We start from the raw sequence: 20000 nt of genomic DNA on the forward strand, positions 1-20000 counted from the left end.
AAAACAAAACAAAGGGAAAGTATTTATTTATATAGATTTGGTGGAATGCCATTGTAGAAAATACAACGTTGTGGAATGTTAAACGCCATTTCAATCAGGAGACTTGATGAATAAACAATGATTTTATTATAATGATGATGAATGATCTTTACCGAATATTATGATGAGAAAAGTTAGTTAGTCTTTGGAGCTTGACACCACAGGGAGATATCGAGGTCGAGCTGGGTCAGCTCGAAACCGCACAGCCATTTATACCCCCCTGTGGAGTCAGGATACTGGTGCTGGTGTAACCTCTCTTGATGACTGATGAATCAAGGAACTTGGCGGAGACGGGGAGGTGGTGGGTGTGCACCAGCCAGCAGGGTTTAGAGAGACTGAATGAGACACAGAAAAGCATATTTATGCACACAGCAACCATGTGATAGGCTGCCTAAGGGGAGTGCCACAATGTGATAGGCTAGCAGTGCAGGTGAGCAAAGGTGTATGAGGTGATGTGTTGCTATGCTATTGGCTTATGGGAAACTAGCAGGCAACCACTGATTATTCAATTATCACCAGGAAGCTGACAGGTTAACAGGTGAGCAAGCAGGAGTAGTGCAGTGACTGTGGAACCGGTGAGGATCAAGATCGTCCTGTCTGAACCTACGTTAAAACTCCATTTTTCTTACGTTCTACTTTGAGACACATAATAACATATTAAAATACTTATAACTTTTGATCTGAGAGAGCCATCACAGTCATTCAAAACATTAGGGGAGAGTTTCTCATTTATGGAAATATCAAAAAGTGAAAATATCAAATTCCCACCATGTGAAGGGTTTTTGCGGGACCACCACATGTAGGCTACAGTATATATAGACCATATATGCTAGTGAGCCTTTTGTGTATTGTCCTGTCTGTAGGTCCAGATGAAGCATAACAGCGCAATAATAGTAGCTACATGGGAGGACAACCGGGAAGACTCAGAGGACAGTGCCACTCAGGTACAACACTTGCATGTTGACACTAGTAATCTGATTACATAAAAAAAAATCATCTGTTACATTTGCAGAAAACAAACCCAGCGAGTACATTACAAATAGTAAATAAATACATAAATAGGGAGTTGAGAGAAAATACACAGAAATGAAACTTTTACATAATGGTTGATACGGTTTGGAGATAATGGCAATACTAGTACAATTCTAGTCTATAAAATGGAAGGATTGATGTCCAGATTTTGGAAGCACAGTGGCTGGTTAAAGTAAGGCTATTATGTGACTTAAAATGCATTTATTATCTATTTGGCAATACATATCATGACACACCCTTGTCCAATGTGTGCGTCCTCAGGTGGTGTTGCTGCAAATGGAGATAGGCGACCAGGTCTACATAGAGCTGGTGTCAGGGAGGGAACTCTGTGGACAAGGATTACAGTACAACACCTTCTCTGGGTTCCTCCTCTACCCCAGCAGGGAAATCCACGTGGAATAGTGATTGCATTTATATAGCGCCTTTCTAGATACTCAAAGCGCTTCACATTATGCCCATTAAAACCTATAGGAGCACACTTGTAAAAGCACTACACAACGAATGATGGTCTGAAAAGTGTGAAATTGCTTTGATTTGGACTTAATAAAAGTTGATTTGATAAATTACGAACCTTTGTCTATTTACATGATTAGCCTGTCTGCTATACACACACACACACACACACACACACACACACACACACACACACATGCGTGCACATGCACACGCACGCACACTCGCAAACTGGAACGGTAATGGAAATAGGTAGCAGTCAGAGCCCTAAAGAAGAAGAAACTATTTTAGATAACAATTAAAAGATGGTAGAAGGTAGAAGCACAGAACAGGAGATGAAGGCTGAGGGGCTGTCATGGCAACAACTCGACCGAAGGGCACAAGACTGGAGAGGACAGAGGGTTTTCGTCGATGGCCTATGTTCCTCAGGGAACACCAAGGCATAAGTAAGTAAAGTAAGTAGTATCCCTAATGATAACACTAGAAAACAAACAGGGAAGCAGAGCATGTCCTGTTTCTCGGCTAGCGTGTCGAGCGCGTATCATATTATTGTAGCCTTGGCTGCAACCCAAAATCTTTTGAATCACTTGGCGCTGGAGTGGCTATCACTGATCTGGAATCACAACAATGTGAGCAGGGAGGGTAAGTAAAGATAGGAAGTGTCCTCCCTGAGAACCGAGCGATGCTCTATTCTCCTGTGTCAGATCTGAGGCCTTTTCAGATGGGCCTATAACACTTTTCTATCAGCTCCTTTCTAGTTTTCATCTCCCATGTAGACCATGACATACTCTGACACCCAACAACAATTTTCTCCATATCAGTCCCATATCTGAGCGGCCGGTGTCCTGTGGGAGGACAGCAACCAGACACCAGTGTCCTAACTAGAACAACCGCACCACGGATATACGCCTCCGCCAAACAAATGAGCAGTCGACATCTATGTCTGTCCAGACTTTGACGTTTGAGCCAAATGTGGCGATAATTCCATCAAGGCCTTCCTGAGATAACGCGTTAACGAGCATGAACATGGCGTTCGTGAGGGCACATTGACCTTGAACGTTGACCTTTGAGCACCAAAATCTAATCAGTTCATCCTTGAGTCCAAGTGGACGTTTGAGGCCAATTTGATTACATTCCGTCAAGGCATTCCTGAGATATTGTGTTAACGAGCATCAAACGAGCGGTTGTGAGGTCACAACCGCTCGTTGTGAGTCGAAGTTTGAGCCAAATGGAAAGAAATCCCGTCCAGGTGTTCCTGAGATATTGCGTTAACGAGCTTGGAAATCACGTACGTGAGGACACAGTGACCTTGAACTTTGACCACCAAAATCCTTGTGTCCAAGTCGACGTTTGAGGCAAATGTGATTAAATTCCATCAAGGCATTCCTCAGTGTGTGTGTGTGTGTGTGGGGGGGGGGGGGGGTTGGGGGTGCAGGCGGCACTGCAGTCGCTTATCTGTGGAGGGGAAGATAACCTAATGTGCACCAATAGGAAGTCAAAGCCATCCCAGCATAAAACTCTTGCAGTGACCAAGACTCTCAGTGTCACCAAATCACAGGAATTTGGCATTGACTGTCTTTCAGAAGAAGGAGAGCGGGGATACAAATACAGTAAGTTTTGTCTTACTATCCTAGAGCTTGTGTATTCAGCAATAAAATTGATCACAGAAATGTATACATAAATTAGTCACTCTAACCAGAAATCAACCTTTAGCCTAGCTATCATTTTGACGATATAATTGATCAAAGAAGAGGTTTGACAGTGAAGCCCTTTGATGAATTAGTGTCTGCTCTTCTAAATCTAAATGGCTGGTGATTTGATGGATTAATAGACTGAGAAATGTATAAATTTACGCTTTGAGTTCATAGTCAAAATTTAGGCTTTTCTTTTCTCTGTTATAGCTTTGGATTGACTGCCTCAGATTATAATAAATGGTGTAATACAATGGATTAATTAAACTCAGCGATGTAGAATCTGTAGTTTATGTTACTTTTGGATTATTTTATCTTTAGTCTATCTATAGAATCTGGATTATTCTGAATAATATTAGCATTTAAGATTATTTGATTGATACAGGCAACTACAAACACACCTCTTTTTTCTGTGCCGAAAATTAAAACTAGACTAAAACTATGAAGGATACAAATGACTAAAATGTGATTAAAACTATAAGCATTTTAGTCTAAATGAGTAAAACTAAATCTAAAATACCTGCCAAAATTAAGATTGATGGGAGAGTCTATGCTAGAGCTATTGGTAAGGAATCCAGATATTACACTAGTAAAAGAGTTAAGAGAGTTAAATGTTGCTTTACGAATTTCAACCTTGATTCCAATACCAATTGGTCTAATTGAACTAGTTTAAACACAGAAAACATTTTGACTAAAAGTAATGACTAAAAGTTAACTAAAATGTAATGACTTTTCGTAGACTAAAACTGGACTAAAATGTTTTGCGTTGTCTAGACTAAAACTATCAAGGATAGAAATGCTTAAAATGTGACCAACACTAAAAAGCATTTTCGTTCTCCTAAGACTAAATCTATAAAATAGCTGCCACAATTAACACTGCACTTGACAAACATTTTTCCAAATGTTTGCAGTTTGTTTGTTTATACCCTGAAGAAGGCTGTTTGTGCCGCTACGCGTGGGTCATGTCCCAGCTCTTTTAACATGCACTAGCTATGTTTTTAAACTTTTCAAAATGATATAGCCTAAGTAAATAAAGGCTTTTTACTTTCTGCCAGAAGAGTGCCTTGGACCTTTCTTCTTTTTGTTTGTTTGTTTGTTTGTTTGTTTGTTTGTTTGTTTGTTTGTTTGTTTGTTTGTTGTTGTTGTTTTAGAAAGAAATATGTTAAATTGTCCCCCGAAATCCAGCTATAAAATCTGTAGGCTAATTGTTGTTTTTATTGAGCAGCTAACCCATGACTAAATGCTTCTCCTCAGATTATGAAGTTGGTTGCATTGTCGGTCGTGTCCCTGTGGGCGGCACTGTGTCTCAATTTTCTGGGTATGTCACATAACACTACACTACTACTACACTTTGGTCCTGTTTTCTACTGCCTTAATGTTACACTCACCCACTGTATGTATAGTAGGTTAATTTTACATTATTTCAGCCTTTTTGAAACTGTTTTGCATCCCAAACATTGTTATTATTATTATTATTATTATTATTATTATTATTATTATTATTATTATTATTATTATTATTATTATTATTATTATTATTATTATTATAGAGTAGCAAGAGTTGGGGTTAGGGACATCGGCCACCCATAAACACTCTTGTGTGGTTGTGTGGGTGAAGTAATTTGGAAGATTGAAACTGAAATAAATTGCTAGACTAATTTTTTATTTCCTCAGGGAAAGTCGACTGAGCATTGCGTGCTACTTTGCAGCAACACACTGCTTTATACGATGAAATGATGTAACACTATGATTATACTATTACACTATGAATCATAGCATCAATTCATACTGTAGCATCATAGTGTTACTGTACATCATTTCCCTCAATCCTATATGAATTCCCCTAATTCCTAGGTGTCGGTGAAGCCTCGTTTTCCAGGTTGCCCTGTGTATCTTACAAAATTGCTGTGGATATTTACACACTGTTATCACAAATTTAGCAAAAGTGATATGGGCTGTGATTTGTGGTGTGCATCTCCTGGAGAAGTCGTTCAACAGTTAGAGATTGTTACACGCTGCGCAAGTCATTTACGATAGGCCTACCAAATCCACATTTCAGAGACAGAGTAACATTAGTCTCTGGAGGAGGATTTATATGTTGAATATGCGGGAATAAAATAGTAGTAGAAAAGGATGAATCGGCATGTTTGTAAACAAACGGATTGGCGATTCTGCTGGGGGCAACTGCCGTTCATTACAGCATGTTCATGATGAAACCATGCCCTTTTTGAACTCTAACTACTCCTTCATACTTTAAGCTAGACACTCCATTGAAACTTTAAACGAGTCACCACTTTTAGGACTCTATCTCCTTAATTCAGCTTTAATTGATGTTTTGTAGGCTACTGTTGGAGAAATCACAGTTTATGTTTTATACTTTTTTCAACCTTTATGATGGGAGCTTATGGAGCCAGCCTTGAGTGTGTGATGGAACTCGAGCATGCAGGCTGTACTTTTCAGGCTGTTCACACAACTTTAACACGACATACATTTTATACATCAGACTCTGCTTTGGCTGAGCCTGTCTTGCCGTGCGGGAATTGGGACTGCGACTGTGCCTTCAAGCGTCAGGGTGGCTGCTGCTGCGCGGCCAACCAGATGTACGAGCTGGAGGAGGCCACCTTCAAGCGGCTGGTGCTGAACTCTGACAAGGTGGAGAAGCTGCTGAGCGACGCGAAAGAAATCACAGGTAAACACACACACACACACACACACACACACACACACACACACACACACACACACACACACACACACACACACACACACACACACACACACACACACACACACACACACAGGTAAACACCAGTGTTGGGGGTCGTAACGTTACTCACGAAAGTAATACATTTACACATTACATTAACAAAGTAATGCCTTACTTTACTTAATGACTCCCTGGAGAGAGTAATCCAGTACACTCATTACATTACTTTTGCGTTAGGCTACTCCACAACATGCCTGAGATATCAGCACACATCCACCCTATCCTATGAGCACATGCACACGATCTTACTCCTCCCCGTCCCTCCCTTTCCTCCTTTCTCTCAAGTACCCCGGGTAGTAGCTCCACGTATGGGTACCCCAGTTTGGGAACCACTGACCTACCTGTATTGCTTGGTTTGACCAAGTAAAATTATTTTCATGAACCTGACGCAGCCAGATGGATGGTTTTGTGGTTTTGTTTTCACAAAACACATTTGTCGCGTGAGATCTCGTGAGATCGTGATATCCAGCTGCCTGGCAAGGTTATATTTTCATATTATTTTACAAAATGTATATGGAAAAATAAATGGCCAGTGAAATCCCTTGGTGCGTAGGTCTAACCCGGAAGTGGGCGTGACTTTGCTTCTCTATAGACCAAATCAGCGGGATGTTTACATTTACTTCCGGGTACCCCTGGGTCCACACATTATAATGGCGGTGAACGGCACAAACTGACATGTTGAAGACAAAAACAGACAAAGAAGACAAAAATGGTTCGTCCGTGTTGTGTTGTTGTTTAATATCATTCATAACAACACTTTCACTAACGTTAGTGGAGACCAGACTAGCTAATTTACCTGTTGGACCAGACCAGAGTAGACTTGAAGCTAAATTAAATTAACGTCGCGTCAGTAGCTCTGTCTGTAATAACCTCGCGTCACCAGGCTCTTCTCACGAGTCTGCAAAAAAAACAGCGAGTTTGACAGACAAACGTTATTAGCTAGCTAACACTACATAAAACAAACACAGAAGAAAGGCTAGATACGTCGGACAAGCATGTTTACCAACCGTTTAACCATTTAAATTGAAAGTAGTCGGCCGAAAACAGCGAGAGGGTTTGACAGCATTTATTTGACAACACGCACATTTAAACCTGCCGCCTTCCCCAAGTGGTACCCGGAAGTAAATTTGTTTACATGGTGACGTCACGGTGATTTGGTCTATTGACCTCAGAGGCCCCAGTGGCCAGGTCATTAATAACTGGTTGTGCACATTGCCGATCACGGCTATATTTATACTGGATCAATGCCAGGTTTAGGGCAGGGGCATTGCAAGGGCAGCAAGCACAATTCAAGTTTGCTTAGAAAATGTAGTCATTATTATTATTATTATTGATATTGATATTTATATTATTATGATTTCTTATTACACAAAAGCACGCACACTAAATTGATGTTTCTTAAACAGATGATTTGTTTTCATACAGCACATGTCACTGAAGCTTCTGTCTCTCTCTCTCTCTCTCTCTCTCTCTCTCTCTCTCAGTAAACAGGCAGTATGCCTTCATGGCCTCCATGACCCCACCTGTCCCACCTGCAATCTGCCATGGGCCGTTCACCACTAACGTCCCCATCTCCTACCATAACGTCACCCTCAACGAAGGCAGTGGATATAACTCTGCTCTGGGTAGGAAACACACACACACACACACACACACACACACACACATACACACGCACACACACACACACACACACACACACACACACACACACACACACACGTTGGTGAGGGTAAATAATTCAATTAACTTGTGAAAACATTACGCACCTTTTTGAGTTCATGGGACACAGGATGTCACCTTAATCATTGACTAGACTTTTCTTTTTATATATATATATATTTTTATTTTCCATGTTGTATAGAACAATAAACGAACAAGACAAACAGGCTCAGACACAGGGAAAGAAAAAAGAAGGAAGAAAAACATATCATTGACATTTGGCATTGTAACGTGGCGCTACCAGCCGCAAAAGGTGCTTATGTGCTTGTGAGAGATATTACGCATAGGATCCCACCCAAGGGCTCCACAGGAAACCAACTGGGCAAGCTGTCCATCACTAACCCTAACCTTACCTTAGTCACTACTCACTCGTCATTTTAACCTCGTCAAAGTAGCCCAGAAACGGGTCCCAAATAGTTGAGAACATAGGCGATTATAGACCTTCCAAACAGGGCTTGCACCACCAGAAGTCAATATTACTCCGGTAGGGGCACAGCCCCCCCTGGATAAAGAAATCTTGTAAATTTTAAAATAAAATACATTTATCTGGGGCACTCTGAGAGCAAAATGAAGAGGCTAGTAGATATGAAGAACTACACACATCACATGAATATCCTATTCACTATGCTGTGGCTTTACAGTGATGAAAAAATAATTGTCTCCTTATATAGCCTATTCTATCTGCATGATAGTGTTTCCCAACCACTGAACCGTGGCCCACTGGTGGGCCTCAGACAGGGCTGGACTGGGACCAAAAAAGCTACCTGCCATGTGTCAGACAGGCCCACAATTTCGAATCGGCCCAATTTTTCGAGCTCGCGCTTGCATGGGTTGGGGATTTACTTATAAAGCCACATGTTATGACCTGGTCTAGGGGTTTTAGGTGTAATCATGGGTCGCGGAACCGCCGGAATTTCAGTTCCCCCCAATTTTTTTTTTTTTTTTTTTTTTCCAAATACATAATACATACTTTTTCACCAACCTGACCGGCCCACTAGCGAGCGGCCCACCGGCCATTGCACCGGTAGAATTACATTGCAGTCCAGCCCTGGCCTCAGAGCACCATCTAGTGGGCTCCTAAAGCAGGTGTTTGCAGTCAACCACTTGAAATTAATAATGTGGCAGTCAAAATCTATTTGTGGTGCTCAAAATCTATTGTGGTGGTGTACCTCCACAAATAGATAACTGTATAGGAGACACTGAATGCTATAGTAGGATATGACAACACATTCTCCAACAACATATCACAATATGCTGAATGACACCTACAGTAGATGCAACTTTATCCAAGCTGCAGTCAGGTGATGTTGTACTGGTCAGCTTCCAGATATGAATGTGTGTGTGAATGTGAACAGGGCACTCCTGAAAAAGAGAGCATTGCTCTCAGTGAGACTCCCCCTGTATAAATAAAAGGTAAAAAAAAAAGAAAAAAAATCATCTGGCAACTAGGGGTTGCACGTGCAGCCAGTGCACCAACGTTTGAGTCAGAGATTGTTGCACAGCTGTAGGGAGACTTCATAAGTTTAGAGTTAGGGTTACTTTACCTCTACACCGCTCCCACTAACACTCCCTCTGCCTTTCCAGGTACCTTCACCGCCTATCATGCTGGTGTCTACTTCTTTTCCTTCACAGTGTACTCCAACACAGGAGAGTTGGCTGCACGCCTCTACTACCAGGTAAACTAACCAGACCGACTCAACAAACATCTGATTTCAGAAAAGTGTCAAACTATAAATACGGTATATATACGTTATACGGTGGTGTGTATATATATATATGCTAGTGAGCCTTTTGTTTATTGTTTATTGTTTATTGTCGTGTCGGTAGGTCCAGATGATGATGAACAACGAAGTGATAGTGTCTACATGGGAGGACAACCGGGAAGATCAGGAGGACAGTGCCACTCAGGTACAACACTTGCATGTTGACAGTAATCTGATTACATTTAAAAATGGTAATTGTCATCTGTTAGATTTGCAGAAAACAAACCCAGCGATTAGATTACAAATAAATACATAAATAGGGAGTTGAGAGAAAATACACACAAATGAAACGTTACATGCTTACATAATGGTTGAATACGGTTAATGGTAATACTAGTTGTAAAATGGAATGATTGATGAAAGCACAGTGGCTGGTTCAAGTAAGGCTATTATGTGACTTAAAATGTACTTATTATCTAGCTATTTGGCAATAAATGTCATGGGCCCTTCTTGGTCTAACTTCTTTCTCTCTCTTTCTAAAAAAAAACAAAAAAAAAAAACTAGTAACCTAAACTAAACTTGTACCACTGTTCCTTCAGAAGTTGTAGTTGTCATCATAGACTGTGCTGCATAGTTGATTGCGCTATTGCTGACAAAAATGTATTGTAAGTCGCTTTGGATAAAAGCGTCTGCCAAATGACGTAATGTAATGTAATGTAATGTAATGTCATGACACACCCTTGTCCAATGTGTGCGTCCTCAGGTGGTGTTGCTGCAAATGGAGATAGGCGACCAGGTCTACATGGAGCTGGGGTCAGGGAGGGAACTCTGTGGAGAACGCTTACATTACAACACCTTCTCTGGGTTCCTCCTCTACCCCTAATATTGATTGCATTTATATAGCGCCTTTCTACTCAAAGCGCTTCACATTATGCACATTAAAACCTATAACAGCACTACACAAGAAATGATGGTCTGAAAAGTGTGAAATAGCGTTGATTTGGACTTAATAAAAGTTGATTTGATAAATTACGAACCTTTATTTGTCTATTTACTTTAGCCTGTCTGCCACACACACACACACACACACACACACACACACAAACGCACATGCACACGCACACGCACACGCACGCACACTCGCAAAGTGGAATGGAATGGTAATGGCGATAGGTAGCAGTCTGTAACTGCAGCCATTGGCCACGTGAGGGCGCACTCGTTACTTTTTAGCCCATGCAGGCGCCCTCCTCTGCCTCAAGAGCAGCGCCACTGGCCAATGGAGTCAAGCGCCAAAGCATTTGCCATGCACGCCGATTGCTAAATAAAGTTTGTCTAATCCTACCAACTGGCCTCTCCTGATTGAAGTGAGGTCTCCAGACCATAGTTCAAGCAGAAGGCCACTCACGCGTAATCCGATCTCAACGTGGTCAAAAAATCCTAGTATGACGTCTGCTATGACGTCAAACATGACGTCAGTTAATCCTCATATATATAGCAAGGGTCCTACGTCACCTCTCTCTCTCTGGCCGACCATAGCAGCAGCAGCCCACGGCAGTCCATCTCCCTTGAAGCCGGCCCCGAAGCGTTGTTTTGCCCCACCCACCTCCCCAGTCCACCACCAACGAGTCTTGACTCCTGATCCCCCACGGGGGGGGGATCTCCTAGCCCATGCAGGCGCCCTCCTCTGCCTCAAGAGCAGCGCCACTGGCCAATGGAGTCAAGCGCAGGAGTCAAGACTCGTTGGTGGTGGACTGGGGAGGTGGGTGGGGCAAAACAACGCTTCGGGGCCGGCTTCAAGGGAGATGGACTGCCGTGGGCTGCTGCTGCTATGGTCGGCCAGAGAGAGAGAGGTGACGTAGGACCCTTGCTATATATATGAGGATTAACTGACGTCATGTTTGACGTCATAGCAGACGTCATACTAGGATTTTTTGACCACGTTGAGATCGGATTACGCGTGAGTGGCCTTCTGCTTGAACTATGGTCTGGAGACCTCACTTCAATCAGGAGAGGCCAGTTGGTAGGATTAGACAAACTTTATTTAGCAATCGGCGTGCATGGCAAATGCTTTGGCGCTTGACTCCATTGGCCAGTGGCGCTGCTCTTGAGGCAGAGGAGGGCGCCTGCATGGGCTAGGAGATCCCCCAAAAGTTAAGTTTCCGTTTCCAGTAAATGCTCTCTCTCTCTCTCTCTCTCTCCGTCATTTTGCGACACTATCGTCAGACGAACTGATTGACGGCACCTGCTCTAGCTTCCAGCGTGTGTTGCACAGCTCACAGAAGACAGAAAAGACTGCTACCATTTGTTTTCAGTCACCACAATTACACATAAGAGTGCATATTGAAGATAAGACTGTAAGTAACTGTAAGACTGTGTTTACAAGAGTGCATAATATTGAATGTAAGATTGTGAAGTAACTGACTGTTTTTTACTGCTGTATCTTGGACAGAATATTCTCTCAGGAGGATTAAGTTAGCCAGGACCAAGTTACCCCCGCCATTGGTTGACAAGCAGGCAAAGTGGTAATTATTAGTCTGTTTTCTCTGTCTATTGTTTACAGTAAGAAGTCATGTAAGCTTTGTAAGAATGTAAGAACTGATGATATTGTATCTGTCTGTATGTATTTTCAGTTCTACGGTGTTTAAGTGAAAGTAAACATCTGTTAAAAGAGCCGGAGTCTCGCGCGCAATCATTGGGCGGCATAGTAGAACACTTCACTGCATCGGTGAAGGCTCCAGGAGGAAGACAGACTGGCTGTAGGCTACAAGGAAGAAGTCGAGCAGACCGGGTGCTGTGGAGAAGAGGCGTCGTCAGGTGGACAAGGCTACACAAGCAAGCACGTTCAAGATAGCGTATTTGAAGTAGCACAAGTACTTGTTGACTGCCATTAAGCTCCATTAAGTTTCATCTGCAGCTTCTTTAAAGCAACAGTAGACATTTCTCCTCGTGGTGGATCGTCTAGTAATCAAAGAGACTGAATAATAGATAAGTAAAGTTGACTAAAGTTTTAAATATTTTAAGTAAAAAATCTATTGGCTATACAATTTCATGCAACTAAGTTGTCATATTTAGACTGTGTCAAAATTACTCAGTTTATTTGCCATAAAAGATAATCCATTTAAATTCTAAGTGTTATTATAACACTGTCATTTTTTATGTGCATTTATGCAAAGGTTAAGTTAAATATTGCTAAAGGCTTCATATTGACAGTTCATATTTACACAAATTGGAGAATACCATACATTTAATTCCAATTTCAATACAACATTTAGCATCACATGCATTAATATGTCAGAGAAAGGTGAAGATGCTGCTCTGCATAGTGAAGAGGTCAACCAGACAGCCTCTCAAGAAGATGATGATGAAGAGAAGACTACCTCATCACATCAAGCTGACACTGATGAGCAAGTTGAAGTGACAGCATCACATCAAGCTGACATTGATAAGCAAGTTGAAGTGACAGCACAAGACGGACAATCTCAGGTTGGTGCAGATGACACGCAACTGCTTCCAGACATTAGAAGAAGTGAACGCACACGAAGGCTCACTGAAAAGGGAAAAGCTCTGCTCAATGACAAATTGAATGGTCTTAACGAGAATTTTGTGAAGATGTATAGAAGATGGAAGTATCACATCAATGGCTTGAAACGATCCATTAAGAATAATGATGATGCTGATCTGATTAATGAAGTTATAAGTGCAATCAACACCATCCAAGTTGACATTGATGATGTGTACCTCAAAATAAGAGACATCTCAAGTCCTGAACCCGACATCCGGAGAATGAATGACACATGTCATGCACTCACTAAGACTGCAAATATAAAGGCTCAACACTTCCTCAATGGTGGTGATTCAGAAGTCTCATCATGGCCTAAAGCTGACTCAGTGTTTGACAATACAGTGTCCAGTTTCTCAGTTGAAACCATTAGGTCAAAAACCTCTTCCAAGGGATCCAAGCAATCTTCCAACCTGAATGTAAGACAACAAGCAGCAGCTGAAGTTGCAGCTACACAAGAGGTAATCAAGATAATGGATGCACAACATCAACAAGAGGAAGAAATTAGAAGACTTGAGGTGGAAGAGCAAATGCTAACAGCTGAAAAGGAAGCTGAAGAAAGGGCAGCAGAAGCAGAGATGGCAAGAAAAAGAGCTCAGTTTATAACAGAAAGCGCTGCTAGAAGAATGAAGCTGGAAGGGAAAAGGAAAGAAGTGGAACGGTTGGAGGAACTAAAAAAGCACAATGCAGCACAAGCAAGGCTGCAAGTGTATTCAGAAACGGATCATTGTGATGAAGAAGAGCATCTGTTAGCTCCTTTCCCTCAACAGGGTCAAGAAGCCTATCCCTCTCAACCAAGAGTCCCAGTTTCTCTCCGCCCACCACTCACACTTAACCCTTTAAGTAACCCCTTCTTTCCCGCTCAACAAGCACCGCTCCCCCAAGCTCTTCCTGCTTCACAAGTGCTCCCTGCTCAACAAGCCAAGCCCAATCAAATCCATCACCCACGTCATGCCACAATCACCAAATGCTCAACCCCACATGCCACTAAACCTCTATCCATGCAACAAGCCCCATTTAGCCAAGTTCCTATCACTCAATCAGTCACTTTCACTAACTCTCATGAAGCTTCCAATGACCTTGTGAGAACACTCGCTGAAGCAATCACAGCCAATCGGATTCCAATCCCAGAACCTGCTATCTTCAAAGGAGATCCTCTCAAGTATAATGATTGGAAGCTTTCTTTCTGTACTCTGATTGATCGCAAGAACCTGCCAACTCAAGAAAAGCTCTTTTTTCTACGCAAGTATGTTGGTGGCCCAGCTTTGAGAGCTATCGAAGGACATTTCCTTGTAGGAACAGATACTGCATACTGTGCTGCCTGGGACATACTTGAGGATAGATTTGGCAATCCATTCATAATCGGCAAGTAATACCGTGACAAGATACATTCGTGGCATAAAATTGGCCCCAAAGACAGTGAAGATCTTCGTGAGTTTGTAGATTTTCTGAGCAGTGTTGAATCAGCCATGCCCTATGTTCAAGGCTTACAAGCGCTCAATGACTGTGTAGAAAACCAAAAGATTGCTGCCAAATTTCCTGATTGGTTGAGCTCAGGTTGGAATAGAACAGTCACAAGGTATCAAGATGAGCACAAAATGTTCCCTGACTTCGGATACTTCATAAGATTTCTCAACATGGAGGCTCGAATTGCTTGCAACCCCATCACATCATTACAAGCAATAAAGTCAACTGAACATGAAAGATCAAAGCCAACCGAACGAGAACATCCTAAGCCTCAACGAAATCGTAACTTCAGTGCTAAGACGTTCACCACAAATACAAGTGAAAAGACAAGTATCATGTGTGTGTTTTGTAAGAAGAAAGGCCATACTCTCCATAGATGTCGCCAGCTCATGGAGAAGCCAATCGAACAAAGAGTTAAGTTTGTACAACTGGAGAAGTTATGCTTTGGCTGCCTCAAGACCGGCCATAACTCCAAAGCCTGTACATCCAGGAGTGTATGCGACTCATGTGGGAAACGACACCCAACATGCTTGCATCAAGATCGTGAGAAGAAAGACCAAGAAGAACAAGAACCAAACAAGAAAGGTCAAACGAAAACAACAGAGACAAAGACCAAGAGTCTAAAAGAGAGACACAAGAATTTACACAAGCTACCTCCAACAGAGTAATCCAAGAGAAGAGTAGCACTCATACCTCTTCAATTGTTCCAGTCTATGTCTCCACAACAACTGAACCAGACAAGGAAGTTCTAGTGTATGCTCTACTTGACACTCAGAGCGACACTACCTTCATCTTAAAGGATGCAGCTGAGACACTGAATGCCAAGAAAGAGCCAGTAAAACTCAAAGTATCTACCATAACGTCAAAAACAAAGATTGTGTCCAGCCAAAAGGTGAATGAACTTCAAGTAAGAGGCATCTACTCTGACGCTAAAATAAAACTCCCAACAACCTACACCAGGGACTATATACCAGCAAATAGATCCCATATACCAACAAGTAGAACAGCAAAATCCTGGCCTCACTTGGAACATCTGGAGGATGAAATGTCTCCCGAGCTTGACTGCGAAGTGGGATTGTTAATCGGCTATAACTGCCCCCAAGCCTTACTTCCCAGAGACGTCATCACTGGCACTGAAGACCAGCCATATGCGATCAAGTCTGCGTTGGGTTGGAGCATCGTCGGCTACAACAGCGCTGGCCTTGACCATGAAGATGAGATAGGTGTGAGCCACCGTATCATCACAAAACAAGTTGTGCCAGCTATCAAGCCTTCATTTGAGCTCAAGTCTGAAGTCCATTTTGTTTGTAAAACCCAAGTCAAAGAAACGATCACTCCGGCAGACATAATCAAAGTCTTTGAGTCAGATTTCACTGAGAAAACCAGTGAAGAAGTTCAAATATCACAAGAAGACATCAAGTTCTTGGCTAAGCTAAAACAAGGCATCAAGCAAAAGTCAAATGGGCACTACGAGATGCCATTGCCTTTCAAGGAAGAGAGGCCAAGTCTGCCAAACAACAAATCTTGTGCAGAACATCGACTCAAATGCCTGGAGAAACGTCTAAGGAAAGATCAACAATACCACAAGGATTATGTGGCCTTTATGGAGGACATAATATCAAGAGGTGATGCTGAAAGGGTACCAGAGTCAGAGATAAGCAATCAGACAATATGGTATATCCCTCACCACGGGGTTTACCACCCCCAAAAGCCCGGAAAGATTCGTGTTGTATTCGATTGTTCAGCAAAGTTTCGGAATACATCACTGAACGAACATCTACTGACTGGCCCAGACCTCACAAATACCCTTGTAGGGGTCTTGTGCCGTTTCCGTAAAGGGCAAGTAGCCATCATGTGTGATGTGGAGCGGATGTTCCACCAGTTTCATGTTGCACCAAGCGACCAAGACTACCTCAGATTTCTGTGGTGGGAAGAAGGCAACATGCAAGCTCCCCCATCAGTGTTCCGCATGAAGGTTCACTTGTTTGGCGCTGCATCGTCACCTAGATGCGCAAATTTTGGACTTAAGCACCTGGCTTCAGCAGGAGCAGGCAAGTTTAGCGATTCTACAGTGAGGTTTATACAGCGCAATTTTTATGTTGACGATGGATTGGCCAGTGTGGACAGTGAAGCAGAAGCTATCCAGCTTGTTAAAGAAGCGAGGGACCTCTGCCGCACTGGGAAGCTCCGCCTCCACAAATTCATCACCAACAGCCAGAAGGTGCTTGCCACAATCCCAGATGGAGAATGTGCTGAAAGTGCAACTGACCTGGACATGGCCTTGGGAGAACCAAAGATGGAAAGGGCTCTTGGGGTCCAATGGTGCATCAGCTCAGACAAGTTCCAGTTCAGAGTGCTGGTAAAAGAACATGCTTTTACCAGAAGAGGAGTACTGTCAACAGTGGCTTCAATTTTTGATCCTCTTGGATTTGTGGCACCCTTCATTTTGATGGGTAAGCAGATCCTACAAAGGATGTGTCAAGAAAAGATGGATTGGGATGAGCCACTTCCTAATGACCTCAGGCTGCGTTGGGAAGCATGGCTGCAAGACCTCCATAATCTGTCTTCAGTAGAGATACCACGGTGCTATGTACCACCAACAGTCAAGGAAGTTCCGCGGTATGAACTACACCATTTTTCTGACGCTAGCGTGACCGGCTACGGTGTATGTTCCTACCTTAGAGCTGTTTCCAAGTCCGGAGAAGTCCATTGCACTCTTGTTATGGGGAAAGCAAGAGTTGCGCCAACGAAGGTAACGACAATCCCACGACTGGAACTCTCTGCTGCCGTAGTGGCCACAAGAACAAGCGATCTGCTTAAAAGAGAAATGGAATTGAAAGATCTACAGGAATATTTTTGGACCGACTCCAAGGTCGTCCTTGGTTACATTAATAATGATGCAAGGCGCTTCCATGTATTCGTAGCCAACCGAATTCAGCGGATCAAATCAAGCACAGAGCCAAGTCAATGGCAATATGTTGCCACAGAAACCAACCCAGCGGACCATGCCTCCCGCGGTCTCACTGCAAAGGCACTTGTAGAGTCCAACTGGTTTACAGGGCCTAGTTTCTTGTGGCAAAAGGAACTCCCTAAAGAAGAAGAGGTTAAGGTGGGAGAGCTTGATGATGAAGACCCAGAGATCAAAAGGGCACAGGTTCTCACAACCAGAGCAAAGGAGGAGAGGTCTTTGTTAGATCATCTTCAGAAGTTTTCAGATTGGAAGAGAGCCATAAGGGCCATAGCAAGACTCAAGTGTCGTGCAAAGGAGGCAAAGGGTCTGAAACCAAGATCCAATGAAGCTACAACGCTTGAAGAAAGAAAGGACGCTGAACAATTCATAATCCATGAAGTTCAAGAAGAAGCGTTCAGTGAGGAAATTAAATCTCTAAAGGAAAGGAAAGAGGTGCAAAGGAACAAGTCAACCGAGCTGCACAATCTAAACCCATTCATTGACAGCCATGAAATCCTGAGGGTGGGAGGAAGATTGACACAAGCAGCATTCCATCCCCATGTCAAACATCCGGCTATCCTTCCAAAGGGACATCATGTGTCTCGTCTACTAATTAAACACTACCACGAGAAGGTTCAACATCAGGGTCGTGGGATGACCATCAATGAAATACGCTCCAATGGGATTTGGATCCTGGGATGTAGTAGCGAAGTGTCATCTCTCATCTTCAAATGCGTCAAGTGCAGGAAGTTCAGGAAATCTAATCAAGAACAAAAAATGGCCGACCTTCCACCAGAGAGGATGGAAGCCACTGCTCCATTCACATACAGTGGTATGGACTGCTTTGGACCATTTTATGTTAAAGACGGAAGAAAAGAAATAAAGAGATATGGGCTTCTATTCACCTGCATGTGCTCAAGAGCTATCCACATTGAGGTATTGGATGACCTAACCACTGATGCCTTCCTCAACGCGTTGCGTTGCTTTATTGCTATAAGAGGCAATGTAAGCCAACTACAAAGTGACTAAGGCACGAACTTCGTAGGTGCGCGGAATGAATTCCAAGAGTTGATGAAAGGAATAGAGCAAGAACGTGTGAAAGAACTGGGATGCAGCTTCATCATGAACCCACCGGCTTCCAGTCACATGGGCGGCGTCTGGGAAAGACAGATACGTACGGTGAGAAGTGTCCTCACATCCATCCTAGACCAGTCTGCTGGAAGACTAGATAGCTCTTCATTAAGAACTTTCCTATATGAAGTGATGGCCATAGTAAATAGTCGACCGTTGACCACGGACCATCTTAATGATCCATCAGGACCAGAACCCCTGACTCCGAACCATATACTGACAATGAAATCGTCAATCATTGCACCACCACCTGGAGAGTTTGTAAGAGAAGATCTCTATCTTCGGAAGAGATGGAAGAGAGTTCAGTTCTTGTCAAACGAGTTCTGGACCAGGTGGAGAAAGGAGTATCTAATGAATCTGCAACAAAGACGTAAATGGAACAGGGACAGGAGAAATGCTAAAGTAAATGATATTGTTCTGCTTCAAGATGATGCCATGCCGAGAAATCAGTGGAAGATGGCGAAGGTAGTTGAAGTCTTCCTTGGATCTGACGGGAAAGTCCGAAGACTCAAACTTCTACTTAGTGACACAACACTAGACAATAAAGGCACACGCACAACTAAGTACATTTATTTGGAAAGGTGCATACACAAAACCGTACTGTTGCTTGAGGCTGAGTAAATGATTAATTCCTCAATGTAGGTTTTTTTGTTTTTCAAAGGATATTTGTTTATAACAATGTCATACTGTTAAGATGTTAACCACTATTAAGAATCACACCTTGCGTGATGGTGGGAGTGTAACTGCAGCCATTGGCCACGTGAGGGCGCACTCGTTACTTTTTCTGTTAAGTTTCCGTTTCCAGTAAATGCTCTCTCTCTCTCTCTCTCCGTCATTTTGCGACACTATCGTCAGACGAACTGATTGACGGCACCTGCTCTAGCTTCCAGCGTGTGTTGCACAGCTCACAGAAGACAGAAAAGACTGCTACCATTTGTTTTCAGTCACCACAATTACACATAAGAGTGCATATTGAAGATAAGACTGTAAGTAACTGTAAGACTGTGTTTACAAGAGTGCATAATATTGAATGTAAGATTGTGAAGTAACTGACTGTTTTTTTACTGCTGTATCTTGGACAGAATATTCTCTCAGGAGGATTAAGTTAGCCAGGACCAAGTTACCCCCGCCATTGGTTGACAAGCAGGCAAAGTGGTAATTATTAGTCTGTTTTCTCTGTCTATTGTTTACAGTAAGAAGTCATGTAAGCTTTGTAAGAATGTAAGAACTGATGATATTGTATCTGTCTGTATGTATTTTCAGTTCTACGGTGTTTAAGTGAAAGTAAACATCTGTTAAAAGAGCCGGAGTCTCGCGCGCAATCATTGGGCGGCATACAGTCAGAGCCTTAGATATGATTTTGGGAATGATAAGAGTGGGCCTGTGCCATAAAGCTGCCTGCTACAGTATTATAGTATTTGGCCTATGACGATATGTTGTCACATTGTAAACAACGGCCTTCTATAGAAGCCCATTATAAATGCTT

This window comes from Poromitra crassiceps (genome assembly GCF_964638095.1).
Source record: "Poromitra crassiceps genome assembly, chromosome: 5".
Classification (NCBI taxonomy): Eukaryota; Metazoa; Chordata; class Actinopteri; order Beryciformes; family Melamphaidae; genus Poromitra; species Poromitra crassiceps.